Genomic DNA, 26,192 nt, shown 5'->3' with positions numbered 1-26,192 from the left:
GTGTAAATGCATCCAAACAAATGTACACACATGCACAAACAAACTCATTTTTCCAAAGAGGTCTTCTTTTATTGGCTTCATTTGAAAATTAATGTTCTCATGAGATGAGGTTAAAAGTAATTTAATGTAACAATAGCCTGATAATTAGCATTTGGCAGTTAATGCTATTTTACAGGCTAGTTCTGACGAATTCCTGCTTTGACATCCAGTCATGTTTCAGTACTTTGCTTTCTTTTCCCTTTTCACACAGCTGCTGTAATCCATAACAAGTGATTGTTTAAACATGAAATCAACAAGCATCGCCTGTAATTTGCCTTTCTTTATTTCGTGGCCATTAGGAAATGGTCTGAAAGAGGGGAAAAAAGTAAAATATTCCTTCTGTCCTCTTTTTTTTTCCCCTATCTATTCATTTTCCAAATATTCATCATAAAGAAAAAAATGCTGATAGAGGGGAAAAAGAAAACCCCTAATCAAAAGCTTTCTGCCTAAAGTCATTCAGTTTGCTATTCAAACCAGGAAAGTGTCTATAGTTAGACATGGTTGTGTTCCTGGAGAACGTGAAAACATGACAGTGTATTATTAGTGCAGAAACTAAAGAGCAGCTGTTAGTTAGCACCTGGTTCCCAACAGCAGACTGGAAATACAAAGAGAGCCACGCTGTGTGTGCCCTGGCAGCAAGAAGGGAACAAACATCTTAAAATCCACTCTTCCCCTAAGAAACAAGCGCTCCCCCTCATGATATCTACACAGAGCCCTGAGAAATTGCCAGCCCCCTTTGCAAAGGGAAGGTGCAAAGGAGAAAAGGGCCCAAAAGACTGTGAAAACCAAAACAAGGCTCTTACCTTGCTGCAGCTTAGTGCTGCCTCTGCTTGTGAGTCTGCAAACGAGAGAGCAGGGGGACAGACTCGCTGCTTTATTGGATTGCCCAAACTATGTGTTTAGTAATTAGGCATCCGTGCTTCGGGTGAGCTATAAATATAATATCTCTGAAGTACCAGCCATCGGCAGGAGATAAGGACTGCAGCAGCACCTCTGTGCTACCAGCCTTTTAAGGCATCCCAGCCGGAGTGGCACGAGGCCCCTGATGGAAAAGGTTGCCACAGCCCCGAGCAGCCCTGGCCCTTTGCTCTGTTCCATTTGGGAGTGCCTGACCTTAAAATACACTCACCTTGCTGTTGGGAGGGCCCGTGAGGGCCCCCAAGGAGCCAATGTTATTTCAGGGCTTGATATTTTGGCTGAGCTATCAGCAACTCTAATTTCTGGATCAGATTATCTATCAGGGCTCTGGGATGGACAGAAACACCCTAGGAAATGCCGACTGCTCTGCTAATAATGTAAGAAACTCCAGCTGCCCTTCGTCTGTCTGTCTGTCCATCCCAGGTGCGCAGCCTTGTTGTAGAGGAGTCTGTGCCTTGTGTCCTGCTTTGTTTTACCCCTGCACCACCTCATGTGGGGGTGTCAGTGCTACCATTTCACAGCAAAAATGACAGAGACTTCAGAGACTAGCTTGAGGTCATGAAATAAATCTGCGTGGGCAGCTGGGCCATACCTCAGGTGCAAGGTCTCTGCACAGGGCTCCATTCCTGCTCCATCGCAGGTGTCACACCGGGTGAAGAGGACACTCATACATAGAATGAGTGGAAGATTAGAGTCAGAAAAAAGCTCTTCCAGCAGCTTCTGTGGGCAGCATCTTGCTGGCTCTGGAGGAAAATCTGCCTGAGCAAGGCTCAGTGCAGAGGTGGGGTTACAACCTGCCCACCTCCTTGCTAATGCTGGGTTCAACGATTCATCTCAGTGTACTTCTTCAGAGAAAGTTGCAGCAGAGACACTGCCCTTGTTATGAAGTTGAACTATTTTAATATTTTTTTGGGGGGGAAGGGAAGGAAAAAACATTTTTTAAGACAGGGAGGTGAAGAAACAGCCTTGGGCAGCTTCCACATGCAGACAAATAACCCTCCTTTACACAGCAGCATACTTCTCTGAAGAAGTACTGTGCTGTTGAACTGAGATTGCCTGTTGTTCCTCCTCCTGGATGAAGCAGGAGCATTTGATGAGGGATTTGATTTCTTTCCTGGATTTATTTATTACTTCCACAGTCCTGAAGAACCCCTCATTTCCTTCATCTCTCTCTTCTCTTCAGCGTGCTAGTTGAACAATAGTCTTTAGGAGATAGTGTCACCTCCCAGATTGTCTCTGAACAGTTCATTTGGATAGCAAGCATGAGTCAAGCCGTTGGAGACTGGATACTAACACAAACCATGTGCCAGGGTTTCTGACGTGACAAACTGATTTATAGTTTGACATGGAGCCCAGTCAGGTTTTATGGTTTTAACTCCAAACCAATGAGAAGTTGGCATCTGAAGGGTTCATCCTCACATAAAAAAGCTCATAACAGCACGTCCTCAGCCCCTGCCAAGCAACATGATTTGACAGCCTGAGTCAAGTCTCTTGGAATAAATGACTTTCACACATCTCCTTTTGTCTGTGCAGAAATGCCCAGCTTCCAAACACTGTGGATGAGGAGTATGGCCTAGAGACTTATGTTAGGGAGATAAGAGAAATATCCCACAGATTCCTGATTAAAATATTGTTCATCCTAGCTAGTGACCTTTTGCCACATGTTCCTTTAGCTACCGTGTAAACAGCCCTTTCTCATTTCCCAGAACAATAAACAGTTATGAAAACCTGTATAAGCAGCAAAAATGTGGTAGTTAGGACATATGTTTGGACAGCTCTGGAAAGCCTCAACCTATTCATGTTAGCCAATTTTTTGTTTGAATGAGTCAAAGGTCTGGGTGATGTTGTAGAAACAACCTGGATAAAAGACGGTTGTCCCCAGGCCCAGCCCAGGATGTTCTGAGCACTAATGACATGTTTAATCCTCAGGTGTCAGCCCAATTACAGAGCACATTTGTATCTGGTATAAATATTGAGCAACTGGGGACTATCTTAGGGTAAATGTGGCCTCCCAGCACACTTCATCTAACTACTTGAGAAGGATTGAGGTGGATTACAGATCTGTTAACAGAAACATTACAGCTTTTCTCTCTGGAAAAAACAGATGTCCTGTAAAGATGGTTGCTCCACCCTGTGCCTCTAAACTGTCCCAGTTTCATTTTGGGTATTGCTTTGCTCTTTGATGAGGCTTGACAGGGTAAGGAGAGCTTCTTGAAAAAGGATGCCTTCAGAAGGCTAAAGCATCAGTGATAAGTCGGGTTGCTGGATCTGATCCTGTGCTCCCCACAGCAGGGAACAGCTGAGCTGCTCCCCTGAGATAGGCAGGGAAATGCCCCCACAATCAGGGTGCCAACACTTCTGAGCTACAGAAAGGTGTCAGGCTAACAATGGAGAAGAGGAGGTATTCCTGCGGATATTGTCAGGAGCAGAGACATCTCCAGGCTTCTCAGCTTTATAGTGACATTGAAATTTAGCCCTTTAAAAAGAGGGATGAGGGCTGAAGCGCTCTAGTCCAAAGCAGCAGTGGCATGGCAGGCCCCTTTGCCATCTCCATGGGTCTGCAGGACCGAAGCCAGCCTTGCTGCTCCCACGACTAAGGCACGGGCAGGAAGCTAAGCAAGAATTTCTGCTAATTCCCTACTCCAAGGCAATGGGAGGTTTATGTGCTAGAAGAGCATCACAGAATCGTTTAGATTGGAAAAGACCCTTAAGATCTTCGAGTCCAGCTGTGCTTTTGAAATGCAAAGGATATGCTGCAAGCTTTAAAGCACAGCCCGCTGTGGAAACCATACCAAGGTCCTGTTATCCATTTGTTACACTGAGGTTAGAAGTTTTACCACTGGTGCCCCACAATCAGGATTTGCCCTGCCATTCTCTGCAAATCACAGAAGATGCCAGAGTGTGGGCATCCAAGAAGGATGTAAATTTTCAGGATAGCTTTAACAAACAAAATCTCACCAGCTTGCACCAGTACTGCCTTTTCTAATGGAAGAGCTCTACTGACAGATATTCATGGGAATCTGACCCTGATGTCCTGACATTTGTGTTCATGGTAGGTAGCACAGGGATTAAAACTGCATTATGATGTTGTTGAGTTTTAATCTAATTTGAGGGATTTAGAGGTAGGTTCTGTACATATGATATTGACTGCCAGAGACTTAGCAGCAGAGCCAGAGAGGAAGAGGGAGCCTGTGGAGATTTTGCTGGTAGCCAGTATTTTGCAAACACCTTACACTCAGAGCCTTGCAGTGAGGAAGATGGGATTAGCATTTGCTGCTATGAATTGAGGATTTGGCTGTGCTAGCAAGCCATCACCATCACCTGCCTGCTTCTTCTAGCCCTTCCCAGCCACAGGTCACACCTTTTAAATAAGACTTTTGCACATAGAACCATAAAACCATTTGCCCCGCACCTGGAAGAAGTGTGTGCACAAATACTGACCCCCATCCAAACCTACAGGCACACAGCCTTCTGCCAGGAGGCACACGGGGTGTCAGGAGCATTGCACATCTTCAGGCCTTCCCATGCCTGTGAGAAGGCTTCCAGCAAGCAGCATTTGGGCTCTGGCAGCAACAGCCTCAGCGATGTCAGTGATCTCCAGGCTCCTGGGGATAGAGGATCACCTGGAGGATCCCAACCCCAACTCTGTGATGGTGGGTGGCTGTCCTCACTGCCACCACCGTGCCCAGGCTCTGGAGCACAGGCAAGGTGGAGGTGCCTTCATATGAAACAGCAAAATGTGTGTGATTTCACAGAATCACAGAATCATCTGGGTTGGAAAAGACCCTAAAGATCATCCAGTCCAACCATTTACCTAACATTGACAGTTCCTAACTACACCATATCCCTCAGCACTATGTTGACTGGACTCTTGAACACCTCCAGGGATGGGGACTCCACCACTGCCCTGGGCAGCCCGTTCCAACGCCTCACAACCTGTTCTGTACAAAAATGCTTCCTAATCTCCAGTCTAAACCTTCTCTGGCACAACTTGAGGCCATTCCCTCTTGTCCTATCACTTGTTACTTGGTTAAAGAGGCTCATCCCCAGCTCTCTGCACCCTCCTTTCAGGTAGCTGTAGAGGGCGATGAGGTCTCCCCTCAGCCTCCTCTTCTCCAGACTAAACACCCCCAGTTCCCTCAGCCGCTCCCCGTACGACCTGTGCTCCAGACCCTGCACCAGCTCCGTTGCCCTTCTCTGGACACGCTCGAGTCATTCAATGTCCTTTTTGTAGTGAGGGGCTCAAAACTGAACACAGTTCAGAACACAGGCCATTTCCAATGGCCTCATCTCTGCTCAGCTTCCCTCTTGCTCTGTGTTTTGAGCCAAGGCTCCAAGAAGATGTCATCATTACAAGGAAAAATACGTGCAGTCTTGAGAGCCGTCTGAAACACTCGGAGCCCTGTGACCTCTGTGTTTTCCATGGGCGCTGTCATCAACTGTTCACCTCACCTAATTTTTGCCACCAAAAGTTGGCATCAAGTGTAAGCTGGTTATCTGTGTGCTTTCTTTGGTGGGTGGAGGTGCCTATTTCCCACTGCTGGCTACAGGGGGAGAGGAGATGACTCACACTAGACAGATAACTTCTACTGACTGAAGTGATGTGAAATGCATTTCACTCAGTGTAAGATGACTTTGCCATGTGTACTGTGCCACAAAAATGCCTGTGCTGGGCCAAATGTAGGTTAGCTTAGCCCTTTTTCTCGCCTCCAGTGATGGCCAGTAGTTCATGCTTGGGAATATATATTCCCTAGAACAATTTATTGAATTCCCACAGGTTTTGGTTTGGGGACTCTCTGAGAGAGAAGCAAACTATATTTACTGACCTTGATGGATTTTTTTTTTTCCCTTTCTTTCTGTGAATTTCTCTAGTTGTTTCTGAACCCAAACTCTCAGAGCATTTGGTCCCCCTCACGTCCAGTTTCTGCAGCTTGCACCCCCGCCAGGCCTGGGGGCTGGCAGAGGCTCAGAGCACAGACAGGAGCTCTCCCTCCAGCACAAAAAAATATTGCATTTGGGTAAATGATGCAAATGTCCCTTAGTCTGAAAATTCATCCAACTGTCCAAAACCTCTAAACCCAAGCTTTGCATGGAAAACCTAGGGAACTTCCCCCTTTCTCCCCCTTTCCAACCCCTGTCCCACTCACACTGTGGGAGATTAATCCAGTCCCCAGTCTGCGCTGTTGTCTCCCTGTCCCTACTTAATGGCCCTCTATCTGAGGGTTTACTTTGCAGATCTAGTGACACACCACTGACAAATGCCCTGAGTAATGAAAGGACTGGATGGTACCTCTTTAGCCAGAGGGAGCTCTGAGTATATTTTCAGAGTGCAAACAAGGTTAGAAAAGCAGGAATAATTTCTTCATTCCTCAATTTGTCTGCCCAGCAAATGTTACAGCTCACAAACGGCCACTGCTCTTAACAGCTGTTTCGTGGCCCCACATCTGCCCTTTCCCATTTTGGATGAAAAACTCGTTCACTCTACTGTAGCTGCTGGTTTTGGATCATGCTAAGATTTCTTCAGTCCAAAACTAAATCTACCCTCAGAATCCATTAAACTAAGTCCTGATAAAGCTAAGCAGTCTTCACTTAACAACAAGCTGAGATATAACTATTTGTGGGTTGCGGTGACAAAGGGATCCAAGGGATTGTCTGAGCTCAGAGCAGATGAGAGAAGCAATTCCAGTAACGCTGAATTTCAGTACCTCATTTGAACACTTACCTGCCTGTTTGAGTAACATTACCACACACTACTTAACTCCACCAGTGAGTATAAGTACACGTACAAAAGAAACTTTCAGGATGCCTTTTAGAAGAGAGGTATTTTCTCATGAGATAACTGTTATCTGAGAGAAGTACAGTGCTGTGACCCCAGCAGCAAGAGTCGGGAATGGCCACTAGCAACATTAAGCAAGCAAGAGCCCAATCTGCTTCACCTGCCCCCAAGTACAAGGGTGCTTGTATGGATAAAGATTTTCAGCCTAAGCAGTTTTATTTTGGCATGCAGAAGAGATAAAAGCAAATTTTTGTAATAGAAGCTGTAGATTGCCTTAGGCATAGGTGTAATTGCTAGCCCGCCCATAATAAGTAATAATAATCCCAGTTTTGGCATTAATTCATTGTGTGACCTTGGACATGACACTCACATCCACATTATCAAACCTGGCAAGTGCATGCAAGTCCCACTGAAGGACAGAGGAGCTGGAAGTGCCAAGCACTTTTAAAAAATCATATTAAGCTCCCTGGGGCTCAGGTTTCCCACTTATAGGGAAATTATGAGAGAGATCATTGATGAGAAAAAGATCTGAGAAATACACTGAGATAATAAGAAACCTCCAACTCTTAGCAGACTAAGAATTTCCCAGACCTCCACAGCCATTAGAATGATCCTTCTGGCAGGAGCACGTTTGCCAGCAAAAAGCCCCAAGACTAACTGTGATATCCCTTTCCCTACATCTTCTGCCTCAGGTTTCATGTTGGGCGGGGGGCACATGGTTTCAAGCAGAAATGCTCCAGCACCCCAAAATCATCCCATCTGCATGCACTACATCTCAATCAATAAGCTGTTCTTAGGACATATGAAGTAGGACTTCAGTTGTAAAACTCGTATGACATCATACTACCCTCAAAGGCATTTCCCAAAACAATGCAGAAATAGAAACTAAGATAATGCAGCTGGCAGTGGTGATAAATCTGAAAACTTGCACAAAATATTGTATCATCTCTGCACACTGTGGAACAGGGCAGTGGCCTCCCTTTTTGGCATTGCCTTGGTGTAAGCCTGGTGGCTCAGGTTAGCCTGCTGAAGGCCATCATGTGCAATTTGAACATGTCCAGCAGTATTAAAAAGTTATGTTTACAAAGAGCAGCTGTTGGCATTAGAGCGTATATCCTTCCCCTGGAGACATAATCAGCTGCATAACTGGTAACTCAATCTTTGCTAGTGGTTTGTTGCGTCGCTGATAGAAGTGCAGCCCAGGGCTACCATGTACCTTTTAGCCTGTTTAGCACAATGAGAAAAATTTCTCTGTAGAGCCTAGATTAGCCTGGATGCAAGTGCCAAAATTAATGTCAAACCTGACACCTACTGTTTCCCCTTACCCAGATCCTGTACATGACTGTGTTGAGCCTCAATGCTTGTCTTCTCTTTTTGTTGAATCACTGATTTTCCTCTTTTCTCCATAACATAAAAAAGTCTTCAGCTGATTGTATTAATACTTTATCTGTTTCAGGGATGCCTTTTGTGAGACCTCACAGTGATTCTTCTGGCAGCTGAAAAAAGCTACATGTATTAAAATTGGCACCCTAATTTTATGGCCAAGTTTGACAGAGGACATGACATATGCCAGGAGAACAACTCTTTCTGGTGCCTCAGTTAAACAACAGAACTACTTCTATCATCATCAGAGCTGCTCAGATTTTTCAAAAACGATTCAGAGAAAAAACAATCAGTTCTATGGCCATGCATTAATTTGAAAGTCTTGACAGGCATGTCTAGCCATTAAGTTGTCGGAGCGCAGAAACCAAAAACCAAAGCATGCTGAAAAAGGAAGCGACATGTTTTTGCTACTTTGCTATGTGTGTCTCGTCAACTGAGACTAGCTAAATTGTTAGTTACACACTGATCAAAATATACAAAGAGCTCTCTGATTTTCAGATTCTTGGGAAAAAAACACAGTGCCTCTTTCATCTTTAAAAATATAAACTTACATACAATATAACTGAAGGAGAATGAGATTGGAGTCTTTATCATGCAGAATCTGCTGCATTTCTGCATTTTCACAGATATTCTGACTATGAACTTGCTTATCTTTTCCTATCATCTGTATGTCTCATAAAACTATCATCCAATGTAATACTAGACCACCTTAGAATTTCCATAGTTTTCTTTGCGTTTCTTTCCATGTTCCACCATCTCTTCTCCTCTCTGCTGTTACGGCTGGCATGCCACATCTCTCCTCTGCTTTCTTTCTGCCCTGGGCACCTGCAGTGTCAGCAGTGTGGCCTGCCAACCTCCCCTCTCCACTCAAGCCACAAAACCCACAAGATAATCCTCTCAATCTCTGCCTCCTTAGCATCCTTGCCACCACTTCTTTCCCCTCAAGGATTAACAGATGTTTCCTCAAAACATCTGCAGTTTTCCCCCTTCACCTCATTGCCCATATCTCCCCATTTAACTTTATCTCCCTACAGCACATTATTCCTCTTCATTTGCAGCTGACAAATGTTCTTGCGTTACTCCTCATCCATCAAGCCCCACATAAGCATGCGCGTCTGGCACCGTTTTGGCAGGGCACGCCAAACTAAGAGGAGAGCTGAAGCCACCCGTTGCAGCTGTTGTTTTACAGCTCCTCCACTGTGCTGGAGCACGCCTCTTCCTTGCAAGCAGGACTCTTGTGGAAAGCAGTCCAAATCGATAAATCACCCAGACATGTAAGGTATGCCCAGCACCAGTGATAAGGGCAGCTGCTGAGCGTAACCCAAGCATCCCTTGGAACACACTTCTGTAAACAAATCTGCCATTTAATTTTTGGACACAAACATGAAATATTCTAGAGAGCACCCTGCCAAGATGGAGATGAGAGGTTCACACCTCTCTTTGATCTGTGATTGCACTAAACTTGGCTCCCACTCAGCAGACAGCAGTGCTTCCTTCTATCTTTTAGGAAAAATATACTCCTTTGCAAGAGTGTATCGAGAAGGAGGCATTTTTCTGAGTCCCTGCATGAGCTGCAGATAGTGACCATGGTTTGTAAGTGAGCTTGAGCTTGAAGAGGTTCAATAGTTGCCAAACCTAAAGGAGTATAAAAACAAAGGCCTTCTGGCATTGAAGAGTCTAGAACAAAGGGAGATGAACAAGTAGAAAGAAAGGCAAGTTGTTATCTCTGCCCTGCATGATGAAATGCTATTAGGACACTCAACTCTCTGCATCATCAAAACAAATCCTAAAATGACACCAGGTCCCACACCTCTGGGCTCTCTGGCTCTAATCCTGCTTTGGTTCTCATCTATCCCTGTGTAAAGGAAGGGCTCTGGAGAAAACTTTCCCTTCTAGAGATCAATTTTTTAGAAAAACAAATATTAAATTGCATAGAAATACAATTATTTCATTAATAGAGTCTAATAGGCTGGGGGAGGTTATATCATTAAAAAGGTTATATCATTAAAAAAAAAAAATAAATTTACAGCTGGGTACCAAAACATCAGAGAGGGTTCCTGCTCCTCTGCAAAGCTGCAGGACATTTCCAGGATGGCTTGTGCAGAGTCATGGAAGGGCATAGGTAGAAGCTCACGTGGGCAGTTAACCTGCTCAGCTGCTCTTTTCATTCCCCTGGTTTATGGCCTCCAGGCCTGACTTGAAATTATTAAAGACCCAGAGCTGAGCTCTGTGATGGGTCTTTCCCACTAAACCTCTCCCTGCCCCAGCAGGAGAAACCCCTCACACCCCAATCTCTTCTGCAGCTTCACTCCAGGGCTGCGAGCCCAGGAGGAGCGACTCTGCAGCCAAAGTCATCTGCCACAAAACCTCATGTAAAGTCACTGTAAAAGTGGGTTACACAACCTCCATTACACATGCTGCAGAGCACTGAGGCTCAGAGGCAGAGGAAGAGGAGGGTATGGTAGGGGAGGCCCAGGGGATCCCAGAAGCTTCCAAAATCCCCTTTCTGACACAGCTGCATTAAATGACAGAATAGAGAAGCCTTTCAAATGTGTTACCTATTGCTCCTATGACAGAAAATTATTTGCATCATCTCTCAGTGTGACTGTGAGTAACAGAGCATTTCTACTCCTTTTCAAACGTGGTTTTATACTATTAGCTCAAATTGCTTGGCTTTTTCTTGGTAGCTGGGTAGATTTGAACGCCAAAATCTTATTAAGGACAAACCTCCTGCGTAACACCAGCCAACCAGCAGTGCTTGTGCAAAGCAAAATAACCTGTAGGTCAAAATCATTCTTCACAGGGGTGAGATCAGGTTAATGTCAAACAACACAATATCATCCCTCCTGATGTCAATGTGACAGTGGCAGGTATGTCTGCAATCCTTACAAAAGAAGTAATAACTTTTATCATCAATGGCCAGTTTTGAAACTGCAAATGAGGATGGGCACTGGTGTCACATATGAGATCTAAACACAGGGACTGATTGATGCAAAGCATTGGCTAACATGGATCCTGGATCTGGGAGAACAGATGGAAAATAAAACTGTGTTAATAGAATATGGAGTATGATTAATGATTTTGGTTTTAATGTTTTACAAAATCTCTCATCCAGTACATCCATACCTTCAAAGGAAGAAAATGCCCTCATTGGGGCGTTGTTTATGCCAGGCATGTTCATGTCACTGTCAGCCTGAAATAATTTGGTTACCGTTAATTCTTGTCTCGATGCAGCCAAGATCTAATTAACTACATGCCTTATCACTGCTTATATGTTTATATCTACTATGATTGTTAGCTTATGCATATATATGAGCTGGTGTTTTGAGTGTATAAAGAATTAATTCAAGGAGGCTTGAATCCTGCTCTGCCTTCGAGGGGAGGCTTTCCTTCCCAGTCAGCAAGCATTAAGATAAGCACCAGGATGGTGATACTTCTCCCCTGTCTGGGCAGAAGATCCCACCTATCCAGCAGACACCAACACTTCTCAGGTCAGGTGATGGCATGAATGGGAGAGGCGTGAGGGGGACCTGAAAAAACCCAGGGGACAAAGGAGATGTGCAAGGGCATACGTATCCCTAAATCCACATCCCTTCAATGAAATACTTGCTCTGGTCCAGGTCTTGCTTAAGGACAAGTTTCCAGCTGAAAGGTGTATAAGCATGCAGAGAGCATTTTAACTGGATAAAACAGAGAACAGAGTTAGAATAATCTGTCTGCAGCTGTAAGTTTTCTTTTATTTCTGTACAGCTGCCTCTAAATAAGGAGATCGTACTGCTGATCTTTGGATTCCTGAATAAATTCATTCCTTACTTTATCTTCAAGCCTGTCTGGTGGTAGGAGTTATTTAAGGATAACTGGCAAACCACTGTCATTCCATTCCCAAAGAAGCGACGATTCAGTAAAGAGGGGTGTTGGACTGTTCTCCTAGAAAAGACACAAAAAAGCCGGATGTTTCTCCCTCAGTTGCATGGGACATTTTGAAAGTTGATAATGAGTCTTGGAAGGGAGGTCTTCCTGGGACAGAATCTATCTCTGGAAAACTAGGAAAGTGTCTCAACATGGAGTTTTCAGCAAGTTCATGCTGCTAGGGGTGGCTGAATCTGGTGAGCTTTGAGATGTAAGCAAGGCTGCTGCAGCTTCATGTTCACGTGTCCAGTGAGGCTGAGAATGTACTCCTCATAGGCAAACACACATACACACACAAACACACACACACACACACATAATGAACATCACAGGTCCCATGGATCATCACAAAGAGGAATCAGTGTCTTTATTGGCACAGCCAGCACTCATACAGACCAGAAAAGCACAGACAACCCATCCCGTTCCTCCTCTCTGGGGGATTAGGACTGAAGTCCCTACTGGGATATACACACAATGTATGGGTCTCTTCAGGAACTGGTCATAGACACTCTGTCCTCTAGTTGGCACCTCGTTCCCTGTCTCCTCCAGATGCTAGTGCCTCTGGGGGACCTATGACCTCCAGAAGTTTGTGGTCCCCCTCTGGCTGCTGGTATTCTCTAATCCTACTAGTCTGGTCTGAAGCGTGGTAGCACTCACACAAAATGACTCAGGATAGAGAGTGCACCCTCACAGAAGCCAGGTAGAAATAGGATTTAATGAGAATACAGGATAGATGGTGGTGATGAAACACAGGACTCAGTCAAGCAAGTGTACATTCAACTGACCCCTTTTATCTCCTTTTCCCCTCTCTTTCCTCATGTTTGTTATTCCCCCAATTCATCTTAATGCCTCCATTTTTCCACCTCTGGTCCTTCCCATATGCATCCCTTACATTCCCACAGTCCCCTGAAAACCTCCTGTAAGAAATTTTATACAATCCTCAAATTCTCCTACCTGTGCATACCATGCTAAGTCCTGCATCCTGTTAGGCAGTATCTCCCTTTCTTGTCCATGTCTGTCCAACCCATTTGGCTGTCCCATCATGGGGTGTTTCACACCGGTAATGGTCTAATCCTTCTCCTTTGATGGTTGTAGGGAATTGCTGGTTCAGTGGGCCTTATTTTCACTGCCGAGGTCACTAGGCTGCCTCCACCTGTCATTGATCCTTGCTGGTCTTAGTGCTTGCTGTGGTTGCCCTTTAGTCACATAACACACAGAAACCTAACGTTACTATTTGGGTGGCTAGTAAAGGCCAAGCAGAGCTTCCCACAGGGACCCATGCTGTCTTGTCACACCTGGCTGCACAAAGAATGTCTAAATCATGTAAAAAACTTCTTTAGCACAGAGGAATAGCTAGATCTCCAACTCTCATTGTATGTGTAAGACAAAGTTTCTGCCAGTGGTCTTGGTGGCTTCCATCTTGGAGCATCCCAACTCAAAATGCTTGAAAGGAGCATGATTTCTAGAGGATTCAGTTGCTAATGAAATTCCGTGCTCTGAAAGCTTCATCTTCACACTGAACAGAGTCTATCCCCTTCCCTGAAAGCACAAATGCCATGTTTATCCTCATCATCTCTGTCTCAGATACTCCTGGAAACAAAATAATCCCAGTTGCCATAATTCAGTTAAACTATCAGTTTGAAATGTCTGGCTGTTGTATTGAGGCTGTTTGGAAAATATGAGCACAAGTAATTGTGTTAGGTAAGAATAATGAGACAGCTTGCAGTGTAAGACTAGAAAGGCTGATGTTCAGTGCAATCCAAGGTGACAAATCATGAGATTATGGCATTAGGCTGGTCCTGTTGTGGACTGCTGAAAAGCTGAGACTGTAAAAGTTTATTTTAAAATGGGCATCCAAGGGCATGTTCCAGATCATTTGTTATTTTCTAACGTGGTGGTGTATTCCCTTAATATCCACTATTGATATTAGCCCAGCCAGCACTTGATACTTCTTGAGCAAAGCCATCTGTGAAAGAGCTGGACTTATGTTTGCAACATATAGATCATGGAGATGCTTAGACACTCACCATAGCTAAGGAGACTTTAGCCCCTTTTATTTATACTCAAGTGGCTTTTTTTCTTTACTGGCATTATGTTTATTGACACATCGCTCAGACTGAAGACTTCTCCCATGAGAAAGAGGAAGGATGTAAGGGAATATCACGGCAGCTGCACAACACTCCCTGCCTCTGAAACAGCCACAGGGTTTACCAATCCCTTGTATCCCAGGCGGAAGGCTACACCTCTGGGCTTTGCACTTTACTTTAGCAGCAGAGAAACCTGTGACAGGGCTCTAGCAATAACTTCAGCTCCACTCTCCTGGCCACTTCAGCCCTACTGAGGTGTCTCCCCATCCACAGCCCCTCCTGGCAACTCCTGCCTGGGCAGATCCTGATGTTCAGAGGGACACAGCTAGAGGTGGCCGTTATTGGGGAGAAAGCAGCACTGTTGTGCTTGCTTATCCCTTATTGACATACTTTGAATAAAAGACCATAATGCTTGGTGGGTTTATTTACACACATTAAAAAGAGCCTCTGCCAAAAGATTTGGAAGTTATGGCAGGTAACTAGTAGAAAAGTAATTAAAAAGCATTTTATCTTCAAAGTAGCAAGGTGTGAAAGCTGCTTTTTTTTGTAAGGTTGATCAGTTTTGTGACATCAATTTCAAAGCCAAATCGTAAAGCAGGGCTGCTTAATGTAATCATTAAAAAGTAAAAATCTTGGTTTTCCAACTGTTCTGAAGACGCTATTTTTAGGGGGTGTGTTCCTGTTAAATGTATCTATGTGCCTCTAAACCAGAAGGATTCGATGTGGAACAAATGTGAGAGTTTTGTTTCACATCAACAGCCTGGCTGATAGGGGCTTTCATACCGGGAGCCTGCTCTCTGGGCTTTCTCAAAAATGGAAAAGCAATGCTTAGTTCAGCCAGAACACAAACCAGAGCATGCAGACTGATTTTGGACTAGGCCCAGACTAAACAAGACCATGGCTCACGTTAGACCAAATCAAACCTCTGTCTTTCCCAGAGCTTGCTCACCAGTCCCTGGGATAGTCACAAGGACTGTGATGGGTCTGTAAACTCTGCTGTCAAATCTATGGGCTTAGGGGTCACATCACTATCTGGTGCTGCTGCACTGGCTGCTGATCACCTTCTGCCTCAACCTCGTCCTTCCTGCCCCAGTGTCCCTTGCTTTCCCTGGCCCTTTGGGAGCCCCGGCTGCCAGCTGGGTCATGGACCTTGTTTCTCTGCAGGAGTTCCTACTGCTCTATTTCAGCTGCCTGGCAGGCCCTGCAGACTGTTCTCCTTAGAAATCACAAGAAGAAGAATATAACATTAAAAATAATCCTGGTATTAGATTATGAGCTGCTGTGGGGAAGAAAAACCCAAACAAACAACAACAACAAAAAAACCCTAAATGCCACAATAACATACTTCTCTCTGCCTGAACTATTTTCCTGGATCTTTCCAGGGGAAAAAGTCAGTTTATCTTTTCCCCCTTCCAGGCTGTTGGGTAGCTTTCAGGCATGATCCAAACTCCACTGAAGTCAATGGAAAGTTTTCAAGCTCTCTGAATCAAGCCCTGAATGCAGAATGGTAAAAAGTGTGTATCCTGGCTTTACACTCAGGGTGAAAACACACATGTCCTACAAGTGTTGTGTGTTAGTGCTCTTTAAGTAGTCCTCTCCCTTCCCCTCTTCTTCCAGCGCACGAACAGGTCTCTCCAGTGATATGGTAGTTGAAGCCCTTCTCAGAAGAGAGGATGGGCCTGGCTCCCTTCTAGCCATGAAGCTGATGTTAGCGATGGAGTTGCACATCACAGGAGTGACTCTTCTTGTTCTTGACTGTATAATTTCACACAGAGTCCTGTGGTAGTGACTCTGTAACCATATGACACTTTACCTAGTAACATGGTAGGTCTCTGGATAACACACAGTCTGCTTTGTGTCAGGCTGAAGAACTCTAATTGATTTCTGTGAATAGTCACCAAACCATCCATTTGGCCCAGGCCATCTGTGTTTTAAACTGTCAGCCTTTAAATTTTTTTCGCTGATATGAAAAAAAACTTTAGTTAGGAAATTTTTTATTGGCAGCCTAATAGATGAGACACTGGCTGATGTCACAGGTGGATAAACTTCTATAGATTTGAGTGACTTCTAATGTGGGCCCTTGCACTAAGGCTATTAAAGAGGCCAGATGAGGACTTGACCATAAAGATAGTCCCCCATGCAGACAGACAGAGCCATGGAGGTTCAGGCGACAAAAACTGTTTTAAACCTTCAGATTCATTCAAAATACTATGAGTTAGACCAGCACTTCTTCCCATACCTTACTTTGCAAATGGCTGAGATGAAAGCTAAAGATTTACCAGTGGCTACATAATTTCTTTTTGGTTTGTGCCAGGCACAGCTCAGGACAAGGTTTGCCAAAGCCTCTCATCAGGATTTTTCACAAAGACACTGAATTTTGTAACAAAGATCACATACTCCACTCCTTACTTAGCACCGTTTTCTAGTGAAAATGAGCATCACATAGCTGTGAGGATAACCCCACATTTAAGCCAGTACTTGTTATAGTAGCTTCATTTTTTCCGGAAGTGATGCCTCAGGCAAGTTTCAAAATTTAAATTTCTGATACCCTTTACATTTCTGCAAAGCTGTTTATTCATTAACTTTTTTTTTTGTTTGTTTGTTTGTTTTTTTTTTCCCTAAGCTGTTGTAGCTTCCTGAGAAATTTGGGATCTCTGTGGCTTCCTCCAGCTCTCCTCCTCCTGACAATGCGACTCACTGAATAGCCCAGAGCCACAGAAAAGCGGGGCTGAATCTTCTGCTCGTGGGCCAGATCAACTGCAGACATACCATTTCTGACACATGTCCTGACAAAATGTTAGGTTGTTCTTAAACAGCCACAGCACTGTGATATTCAGCAGCTTTCCTGAAAGGTTTCAGCCTTTTTTACTCATGCCTGACTCAAGTCTTTAGCTCAGTTCATCAGTAAAAACTCTCCTGAGTCCTGCTGTGGTCAGTGGAGGCCCTGGAGGGTGCTGGTGAGAGGTGGCTCAGGGAGGGGGACACGTGTCCTGTGTTGGTTAGGTTAGGCAATGTGAACACCCTGCTATGTACATCTCTGTAGTCTACCAGGCTGATTTGGAATAAAACTCTTGTAAGAATCTTCTCCCAGTCACCATGGTGTGGTAAAGGCCAAAGGGGTGAATCACATCTGGCCAGCTGTACCGCAAGTGCTCAGAGAGGGTGACCAGTAGTGGTACCACAGGTGGACACATACAAAGATAATCAAGAAGAGATTTTTTTTTTTCTTCATGAAAGCTGTTTGTCAAAATTCCTTTTCTTAGTACCAGTTATTATGAAAGCTGCCCATACAAGCAGACCACAGCACACAAGAAAATCTAGTCTCATCTAGGGCTAGTCTGCACTCAACTTACATTTTCCCTCCCCTGCTATCAGAGTCTGGGCTGTTGTGACCTCTGCATCATACGGCAGAAGAATCATAGTACTTTACTTGTCACAGCATTGTAATTGTGATTTCTTTGTGGATGGGTTAACCACACCTACATCATTGTGGCAGAGGTGAAAAAAAAATAATTTCCTAAGCAAAGTTTTTGCAACCACCTTGGTGGGGTACTACGGTTTCCCAGCAAGCTGGCAGCATCGTACAGGACCACACTGAGATAAATATCTCATAACATCAAATAATTTTGGGTGCCTAAACAATCTTCAGAATAAAAACATTTTGTCAGCCTGTAGGTTTATGCAGACAAGTGAGATACCTGTGGAAACAATATATCGATCCCTTGGGGAATGATCTGTTTCTCCACAGTGCTATGGCACAAGTCTCTGCTCTAAGCAGTGTCTCTGGCTTTGTTTAGGATCACTGCTGTGTGCTCAAGGAACGGCTCTTGGTTTAGATTGTCTGAGTGGGTTTATTTTTTCAGCTATTATTTCCCTACTTAGACTGTACATGTTTTCATAGCCTACACAGACATTGCAGAGGATCTTAAAAATATGCAGAGATGTGTGGTTTTGGGTTTTCTTTTTCTTTAATATGCAGTCAATTTTAGGGATCCCGCACTGCACAGCACAGTAAACAAGCAGGTAAGGCTATGGGGCAGTGAGCTTGCTGTGGGCAGCCCATCCTGCATTGAATAATTATTATTGTTGTTGTTGTTGTTATTGCTATTATTATCAAAACTGCCAACAATGGTAATAAATATATCAGGTGGTTTAGGTTAGCTTCTATCAGCATCTCCCTTTTTAGTGAAGCACGATCCTTGCTGAAACTGCTTCCTGCTGCAAAAGATTATTCTGAACCACTTCTTCCATCATGCTCACAACAGACGCTTTCCAGATACTCTACCTCACCAGACTCTCCTTGGAAATGTCAGATATGTCTTTTGTGAAGAGCTCCTGTTTTCAACAATATATTAATATTTCAAGCAAATACTTGGCAAGTCTTCAGATTTTGCCAGTGGGTCCTAGCATCTTTGGCTAAAAGAGGAGATTTATGGGCAGTGCTGGTGGGTGGAGGGGTAGACATCAGGCCTGTAAAAAGCATACCTTGTGGTTTTAGTGACGCATGAATTATAATCACAGATGGTAGTGGGGTGCATTCCAGTCACTGTGACAAAGATAAAAGGCAAGGCAAAGATTTGCGTTACTAATTATTTATGGAAGCCTGGTGTTCAACAATGCAATGCTGCCATGGGTAGATTGAGTTTCAGAAAAGTACTGCAAAATATTAGCTGTTACCCCAAAACATCCACTCAGTTATTTTTGCATGGATGAATAGTGACATGGCAGAAGTACTACTTGTCACGCAGGTGTGACTGGAGTGCAGGGCACTTCGGGTTGCTCTCTGTGCTCCCCAGGTCATGTTTTACCACAGAGCCTCCACAGAGCAGGGACGCATGTGGTTGCCCAAGAAAGAGGGTCTCAGCCATTCTGTTTCACCCAGGGTGAAACTCCAGATGGGTACAAGTCTTCTCCTTTCTGCCCTTTCCTTTCACTTTTCCTCCCTCTCCCTTCACTCCAAATTACAGTCTGGCCGGTTTTAATATGTCATCTGCCAGGCACCTTTTAGCTTACTATTATCAGATGGCTTAGACAACTATTGCCTTGCCCTGGTCTTGGCTGGTTACACATAAACTACCTCCCCTGCTAGGTTGAAATAATGTGTCTTTTTTAAAAATTTTGTCTGGTTTTTATTTGTTTTAATTCAAATTGGTTGCTAGATCTGGCATAACAGCAGGAGCAGAGCTGTGGGAACAGGAATAGAGGGTGACTTTATAAGCTGAGTCCTGCAGGAGGACTGCCACATGTGGAAAGCACTGCCCTTGTCAGCAACATGACAGGCCGAGGGTATCCCTTTGCCCACCCCTCTGTGCTGAGAAAGCAGTAAAAGCAGTGTTGTCCCAAGGTATTTCAAATACAGAGTCTCTGGCTTCAACTTGAGGTTATTCCTGAGCAGCCAGACACCTACATGGATTTTTCATGGTGTAAGTTTGGTTGTGCAGTACAGTCATTTTATTTCCTGGGATATAAAGTCAGATGTAGGTATACATAGAAGGGAGGGTACCAGCTGAGCACACATAGATGCTCTGGCTTAAATATTTACATCTGAGTGAGTCACCTCAAGCACCATGTGCAGCCTGAGGGGCAGGGAGAACCATTCAGTTTACCCAAAAGTATAAGGGCATGTTTAAGAAGTATAAGGACTTGTTTAAACATCCTCACTTGTTAACCAGTAAGTACTGCTAAAGCAAAACAAGAACAGCTATTAGCTGTAAAGACTAGTTCGGAAAAAGAGTTGCTCCGAGTCAACCTTCAGTTGGAAATCAATCCCTGGTGTTCTTCTGAGTTAGCAGAGATTGTCTTCAGAGTGAAATTCAGAGAGGAAGAAGGGCAGGACAGCCTGCCTGTGATCCACAGATACCTTTTTCAATTTTTCCCTTTTGCCGCTCCATGGTTTTCACACAGCTGTAGCAGCACAGTACCAAAGACACTACAACACTGCCTCCTAAAATGAAGCTAATCCGTGCACACGCTGGGCTGAGGGGCTGGCACAGGCTTGCAGAAGAAGGTTTTAAAGCAGAGCTGCTTAAAGCCTGCTAGCAGATGGCAGGTTATTTGCATGTCAGAAAACACTCCTGCTGGAGACAAGCAATCATAAACACCGACCCTTTACAAGCCTGCTTTCATGCTCAAAGAAACCTGATGCTCAGCCATGTGGAGGAATCATTTCTTTCCTCTCCGTAGCAGAAAGTTCACTGAAATGGAAAGCAGCTCTTACAGCTGAGTTCTCCAACTGGAATTATTAAGTATTTTTAATAGCTGGCAAAATGATGTATTCACTTTATCTGTTATCATGTAAATACTTTGTACTGAATGAACTAAACCATCTTTTGCAAGATTAGATTGGATTAGACACATACTATGAAAATTACTCTTAATGAAAATGTTTAGGTCTGAAAGAGGATTTAAATATTATTTTCTATCACTTTAGGGTTTTTGTATAAAGGAGAAGCTGGTTCTTTATGTTTAAATGGTTTAAAGCATCCGGCTTAAACTGCATTACTCAGGAATTTCCGTGTTGCCATTAATAGCCCACTCTTAATTTGAAGTACAGAAGAAGAATAGTAATCAAAACCTGAATTTCCAGGCATTTTCTAATTCAAACCTATCTCACTTTTCTGTAGTAAAAGATGTGATTTACACTCTAAGTTAACAGACTCTTAAAACAAGACACTAAAAGCAGAGGTTATAAAGCATAAAATTTACCTGAGCTGCCTTGAGGAGTCCTTCTATATCACACACTTGCCTGGGCTGAGCCTTTAAGGCTGAGTTAATCAGATTTTAACAGGAAAACCCTGCCACAAGCTTACCAGGCTGGCAAGCACAGCTCCCTACAAGGACATCCTCCTTCTGCATCCACGTCACTGCTATCCCTGCAGACGGTGGTGGCCTCTTTCTCCATGTAAGGCTCACCCAGCCCCAGCCAGGTGCCCTGTGGCTCCCCTGCAGTTTCTCCCTCTGCAAGGGTAGCTGAGCCCCATCTCTGGGGCAGGAGAAGGCCTCCCCTTTGGAGAGTACAGCTCTCAAAGACAGGTCTGGATGGAAGTCAGGTTCATTGCCTGCAGCAGTCCTGGTAATGCTGCTCTTGGAGTCATCCTCTTCTTCAGCTCCTCTCCCTTGAGCTGGGTCTGGGTTTCGCGTTATGCAGCCACATGTAATGGAGGTTTGGTAAATAGCAAAGTAGCTCTCAGATGGACAGACCACACCAGTGACAGACATTTTCCCATGGGGGCTACTGCTGTCATGGGTCTTTCTTCTCCTCCACCCTCTCTCTGAGATTAAACCTGCGTTATTCCTGTGCTGCAGTGGGCAAGAGGTGCCAGGGGTCAGCCCAGAGGTGTGAGGGAGGTGGGAGGAAATGTCTTAAGTCTGCAGGACAAGGCGTCCACTATATTCTCGGTACTTGGATCCTTGCCCAAACCACTGCCCCTCTAGGACCAGCTCCCAAACCTGGCTTTCGAGCTTGTGACCCCACAGCTCCAGGAAGAGACCTAAACCTGAGCTCAGCTCCAAGAACCATACATGCTCGTGGTGTGTCTCATACAGGATGGACATTTGCACACGCCTAAATCTTTTCCTGACCCAGAGGTTTTAAGCATGTTCTCAGAGTTTAGGAATCAGTTCCAGAGAAATCAGTTTTGTAATTTGGAAGCCACTTCTCAGCACAATTTGGACATTTGCTCTCCTTGTGTTATGGTACTCAGCATGACAAGGACTCTCAAGCAGAAGTTTGGGGTGCTCTGAAAGATGCAACTGGGGGCAACCACTAAGATGTTCACGTTTGGCCACAGCCCTTTTCCTTTCAGAGCAGAGGAAGATGGCTCTCCGCAGAGAGCTGATGCTCCTGGCAGGAGCTCTTCAGCCCAGATCGGGAGGGCACAATCCTGCCAATCCTGCCTCCTCGGTCACAGCAGCCCTGCCATGTCTCCCCTCACCCGTGGGTGAGCATCGTGGTTAAAGGTAACTTAACAACCCTCAGACTTCTGCCAGGGTTTTAGCCCTTTACTGGGGAATCTTGGCACCCTTCAGTACATTTTATTTTGAAAGAAATTAAACCACTTCCACCTATATGCTTAGGTGACTTTAAAATGTGGTTTTATGTTATCTGAATGGTCAGTTAATACTGTACAAGATTTCATATTCTGGAAAGAAAGTCTGCATTTTTCACCAGCCATTAGTTCTGCAATGACTGGCTCCCCTGGAGCCATGAGACCATTTTATAAGTGCACAGCAAGATGGCGAGCCCTGCTCTTGCAGAAGGAGTTACCTGCACCCCTCTCCTCTGTAACCCCTTTAAGGCACAGCAGTGTGTGGGCAGGGAGCGAGCGTTATGGCTGGGGCCAGGTCTGGGGGAAGTGACTCCAGCCTTCACACGGATGGTCACACTCTCGGGTCTGCTAGGCAGAGGGAGAAGAAGCAGCGGGATTTTCACCCACACACTTGCAAGAAGGCTGATGTTCCCCACTTGTTCATTTGCTAGTGAAACATTGGTTGGCTTGGGGAATTTCAGCTGTGAGGCAGCCTGCATTAGGAGGATTATGTGGGCTCTCCATTTCAGATCTCTGTATTCTATTTTTGATGTTTTCTTCATTTCACAGAAGTTCACTGAGAATACTGGAGTACCTGAGGAAGGTTTGGAGCTGGTTTTGGACTGTTTTTCATTCCCTTTGGATCCAGAGACATGGTGTCTGTATCACCAGTCCAAAACATTGATCAAAAAAAAATTCCAAAAGCCTCCTCTCAGGGTATGCCTTACATACCTCTCCTTGATCTACTTATTTGCTGTGCACTGTACAGCTCTGCTCCTGCCTGCAAAGGCCTCTCCTTTCCCAGGGCTTACAAATCAGGGCCTTAGGGTCAGCCACCTACTGTTGATGGCTGAGTCTCTGCCCTTACAAATCTCCCTTCTGTAAAAGGGCTAACCCTCCGCTCATGGTTCTCCCCTGCTGAAGATCATTTTGGTTCCACCACCTTAGGTTTTCTATTAAGGGCTGACACAAGACAGCAGAGAACCTAAGCTGCGTGTGCTGAGCATGGGTCGCAAGAGTCACAAATGTGATGGGAAAGTGCCTGTTTCAGAAATAGGAGCTGAGCATGTCTGGTAGCCTATAAATAAACAACTTCGGGGCCTAGGCTTTTGGACACATGTATGTGTCACAGAAATGCCTGTTAGAGCTCTTCAGCACTTTAAAACAGAAGTTAAAGCTACAAGCACATGACAGGGAGCAAAAGTGTGAGAAGACCTGAGATGTATAGCAGGTCACATATGACATTTATCGTTTATGATAGAGGAACTTCACCTCCACAGACAAATGAAAGAGCTCATGGGAAGCTACCTGCGACCCTGGTCTAACCTGTCAGGCTACATCTGTCTTATTTTAGGCCAACAGGTACTGCCTCTTAAGGTAGGGAGCTGTAACCTAGTCTGTCTACAGTAATCTAATTGAGTCTAGCTGCCTCAGCTGCCCTGCCGTCTGCATCCAGAAACATAGCCTTGAGCACTCCCAGTGACCATGTGCCTGAGGGATCAATCACTTTCCATGACTATCAAATAAAGAAAAACGGTTGAGTTAAATTGCCATTAAAAAATTGCAATGAAGGTGGGATTGTGGCATTTGTCAGCTCAGTCTGCCTCACGTGGAGATAAGCAGAGTAGGCACAAGGTAGTCTGAAGGTTAGATGGACTGCCAGTGCTTAATTTCTCCAGGGATGTGCTCTAGATGAAGCTGTACTCTACATCACAGTCTCCCCTGCCTCTGTGTAAGCAGCTGGCTGGATTAAGCAAGTGCAGTTATGCAGGTTCATGTAAGCATCACACCTTCCCCTTCCATGAAGACACATTTCTAGGGCTCACTACCTCAAAGGCTTGTATATCTTATTTGTGCAAGTCTAGACACCCCTATTTGGTATATCTCAACTTTCCAAAAAGGAAAGCTTTTCCTGTGGTAACTCACTTGCAGGTGGCAAATCTAGCTGATCTTTTCAGTGCGGTACGTGTTTCCACAGATAGCTCTCTCCGTGGCCATGCCACAATCAACAAAACCCACTCCATCTCTCCTCCTGCCCGAGACCCCAAAGGCTTACTCTTGCTGCTGCAACACAAAGCACAGCTGGCTCAGATGGGCTGAGACAGCTCCACCTGACTCTGTACAGAGAGAAATGCCTAAAAATATTCTTGAATTATAATATATCCTGGCCAGTTCCCCTGTTTGGTTCAGCATGTGCTCCCCACAAGCAAAAGTAGTAGCGCAAGTGAAGTGGGAAGCTACTGGTAAAGGTGGGGAGGCTGGCAGAGGATCTTGTACCTGGCGTGGCCACAAAAAGAAAACCTGTGGTATCGCAGAAAGCTGCCCATGTGTGGGAAGCTGCTAAAGTCAGAAGGTTTCAGGCTAAGTCTCTGTGTTTGCAATGATCCACTCCCAAGAGATCAGAAGAAAAAACAGTATGGGATTTTAACGGAGGTGGCCAGAGAATTTTGAGCATGACTAATCTGTGGGCTTTTCCCCAAAAAGAGTTTCTTGTCTAATGTATCTCTAACACCGCACAGAGTCCACAACTTACACTTCAGCTCAACATTATCTGCTGTGGGAAGGTGGCCAAATGACTAAAATAAACAGGAGAGCTCAACAGAAGCCTCCTGCTACATTTGGGTTGTAACATGATCCTTATTTCATCTTTCTTCTCTTGATAAGAAGGCATGTAATCTGCCTGAGAGACTCAAGTAAGAAGAGTTCAGTCTCATGAATAAGGAAAACAAGGTATTGGGAATAATCTGTGCACAGCAAGCAATACATTTTTGAGCACAGACTGGGAGAATGCTTGTTTGGTTAACATGTAAGTCAGTGGATGAGCTCGCAGATGAAGCTCTGATTTGTTCTTCAGAAGAGAATCAGGAGGTGTATATGGAAGGAGGGAAAAGAATATAGGAGTCTTTTGCTCTAAAGTCTTTCTCTCACAGTTTTAAAGGAGGCATATAACAGGAGAAATTTTTTTAAACAAATGTAAACCACAGAATTACTACAGAGGGATGGTGATCCCCAGTTTAAAACATGGAGCAGGCTGGCATGTAGCTGCTTTAGCTGGGGTGAGATTTTGAGTTCTCCCTTTTGCTTTGTTTTTTGCACAGCACCCAGCACAACTGAGCCATTGACCTGGCCAGCTTCTGAGTGCTGCAGCAATTAAAAATATTTGTTTAAAAATAAATGTGGCTATTGCTTTTAAGAGGATTCCAATTAGCATAGATTATTTCAGCATAGTCTTATGTACTGTGGAAAAGCTCATGAAATTATTAATTTTTTTATTCTGAAGAATAATTATGAGACTTACTAATGAATATGAATCCTTGCTTGAAATTTACCCTGTTAGCCAGTTAAGAATGTGAACTCTTCTTGTTTATACCTACAATATCTCATGCTTTCCTACATCAGCAAATGTAGAGGGCTACCATTAAACTGTGAAATGGCTTTGTTCAGGCCAGAGTCTGCCATTCAAGATCTCTGGCTGCAGGGGAACCCTATCCCTTTTCACATCCTGACCAGTTCAGTCCAGGAAAGTGTGCCACTTTGGGCCCAGCCTATTCTGGTTGCCATCATTGTCTCTGAACAGTTGGCTATTACTTATTCTCATGGTCAAGTCTTTTGAAGCCATCCAAAGGGTCAAGAAGTCAAGACCTCTGGTTGCTAAACATGAAACAAATGACAAGTCCAAAATGGTGAAAGTCCTCCTGAAGTGCCTGTAATCCCATGAGAAAGAGCAAGAGAGTAAAGTAGTCCTTTTTCACCAAGTTCATCCTGAAGATGGACTCTGCCACGCTATTCCCTCATATCTTACAGCAGCTCCCTCAGTATGACAGAAAGAGACTTTGGCCCCATAAATGCCTTCCTGACTACTGCTGCTGACCTCAAGGCTGCTCATGTAGAGCCAAACTTTGCCATCCCTCCCCAAGAGTTGAGTTTCTGAGAACACTTTCTGCTGCCTATCAGCCCCTCTTCAGAGGTGATGAATTGCTGTTGATAGTCCTCTACAAGTGAGGAGGAGCTGGCTTTGACATTGATTACGGCATGCAGTCGTTATCCACCACC

At 44.6% G+C, this 26,192-nt stretch overlaps 1 protein-coding gene across 1 annotated transcript in view; it reads right to left on the bottom strand.

Annotated features, from left to right (window-relative positions):
- FHL2 (four and a half LIM domains 2) overlaps positions 1-20,879 on the bottom strand; it is a 66,513-nt gene extending 45,634 nt beyond the window's left edge. Inside the window, exon 1 of the mRNA XM_026843501.1 lies at positions 20,818-20,879. The gene's annotated coding sequence lies outside the window, so the exon portion shown is untranslated. The remainder of the gene's footprint in view (positions 1-20,817) is intronic.
- Between the last annotated feature and the right edge of the window lie 5,313 nt (positions 20,880-26,192).

The sequence above is a fragment of the Athene cunicularia genome, assembly GCF_003259725.1.
Source record: "Athene cunicularia isolate RWA chromosome 1 unlocalized genomic scaffold, athCun1 chr1_part1, whole genome shotgun sequence".
Classification (NCBI taxonomy): domain Eukaryota; kingdom Metazoa; phylum Chordata; class Aves; order Strigiformes; family Strigidae; genus Athene; species Athene cunicularia.
The sequence above is the reverse complement of the archived record's forward strand: the minus strand, read 5'-3'. Positions and strand labels throughout refer to the sequence as shown.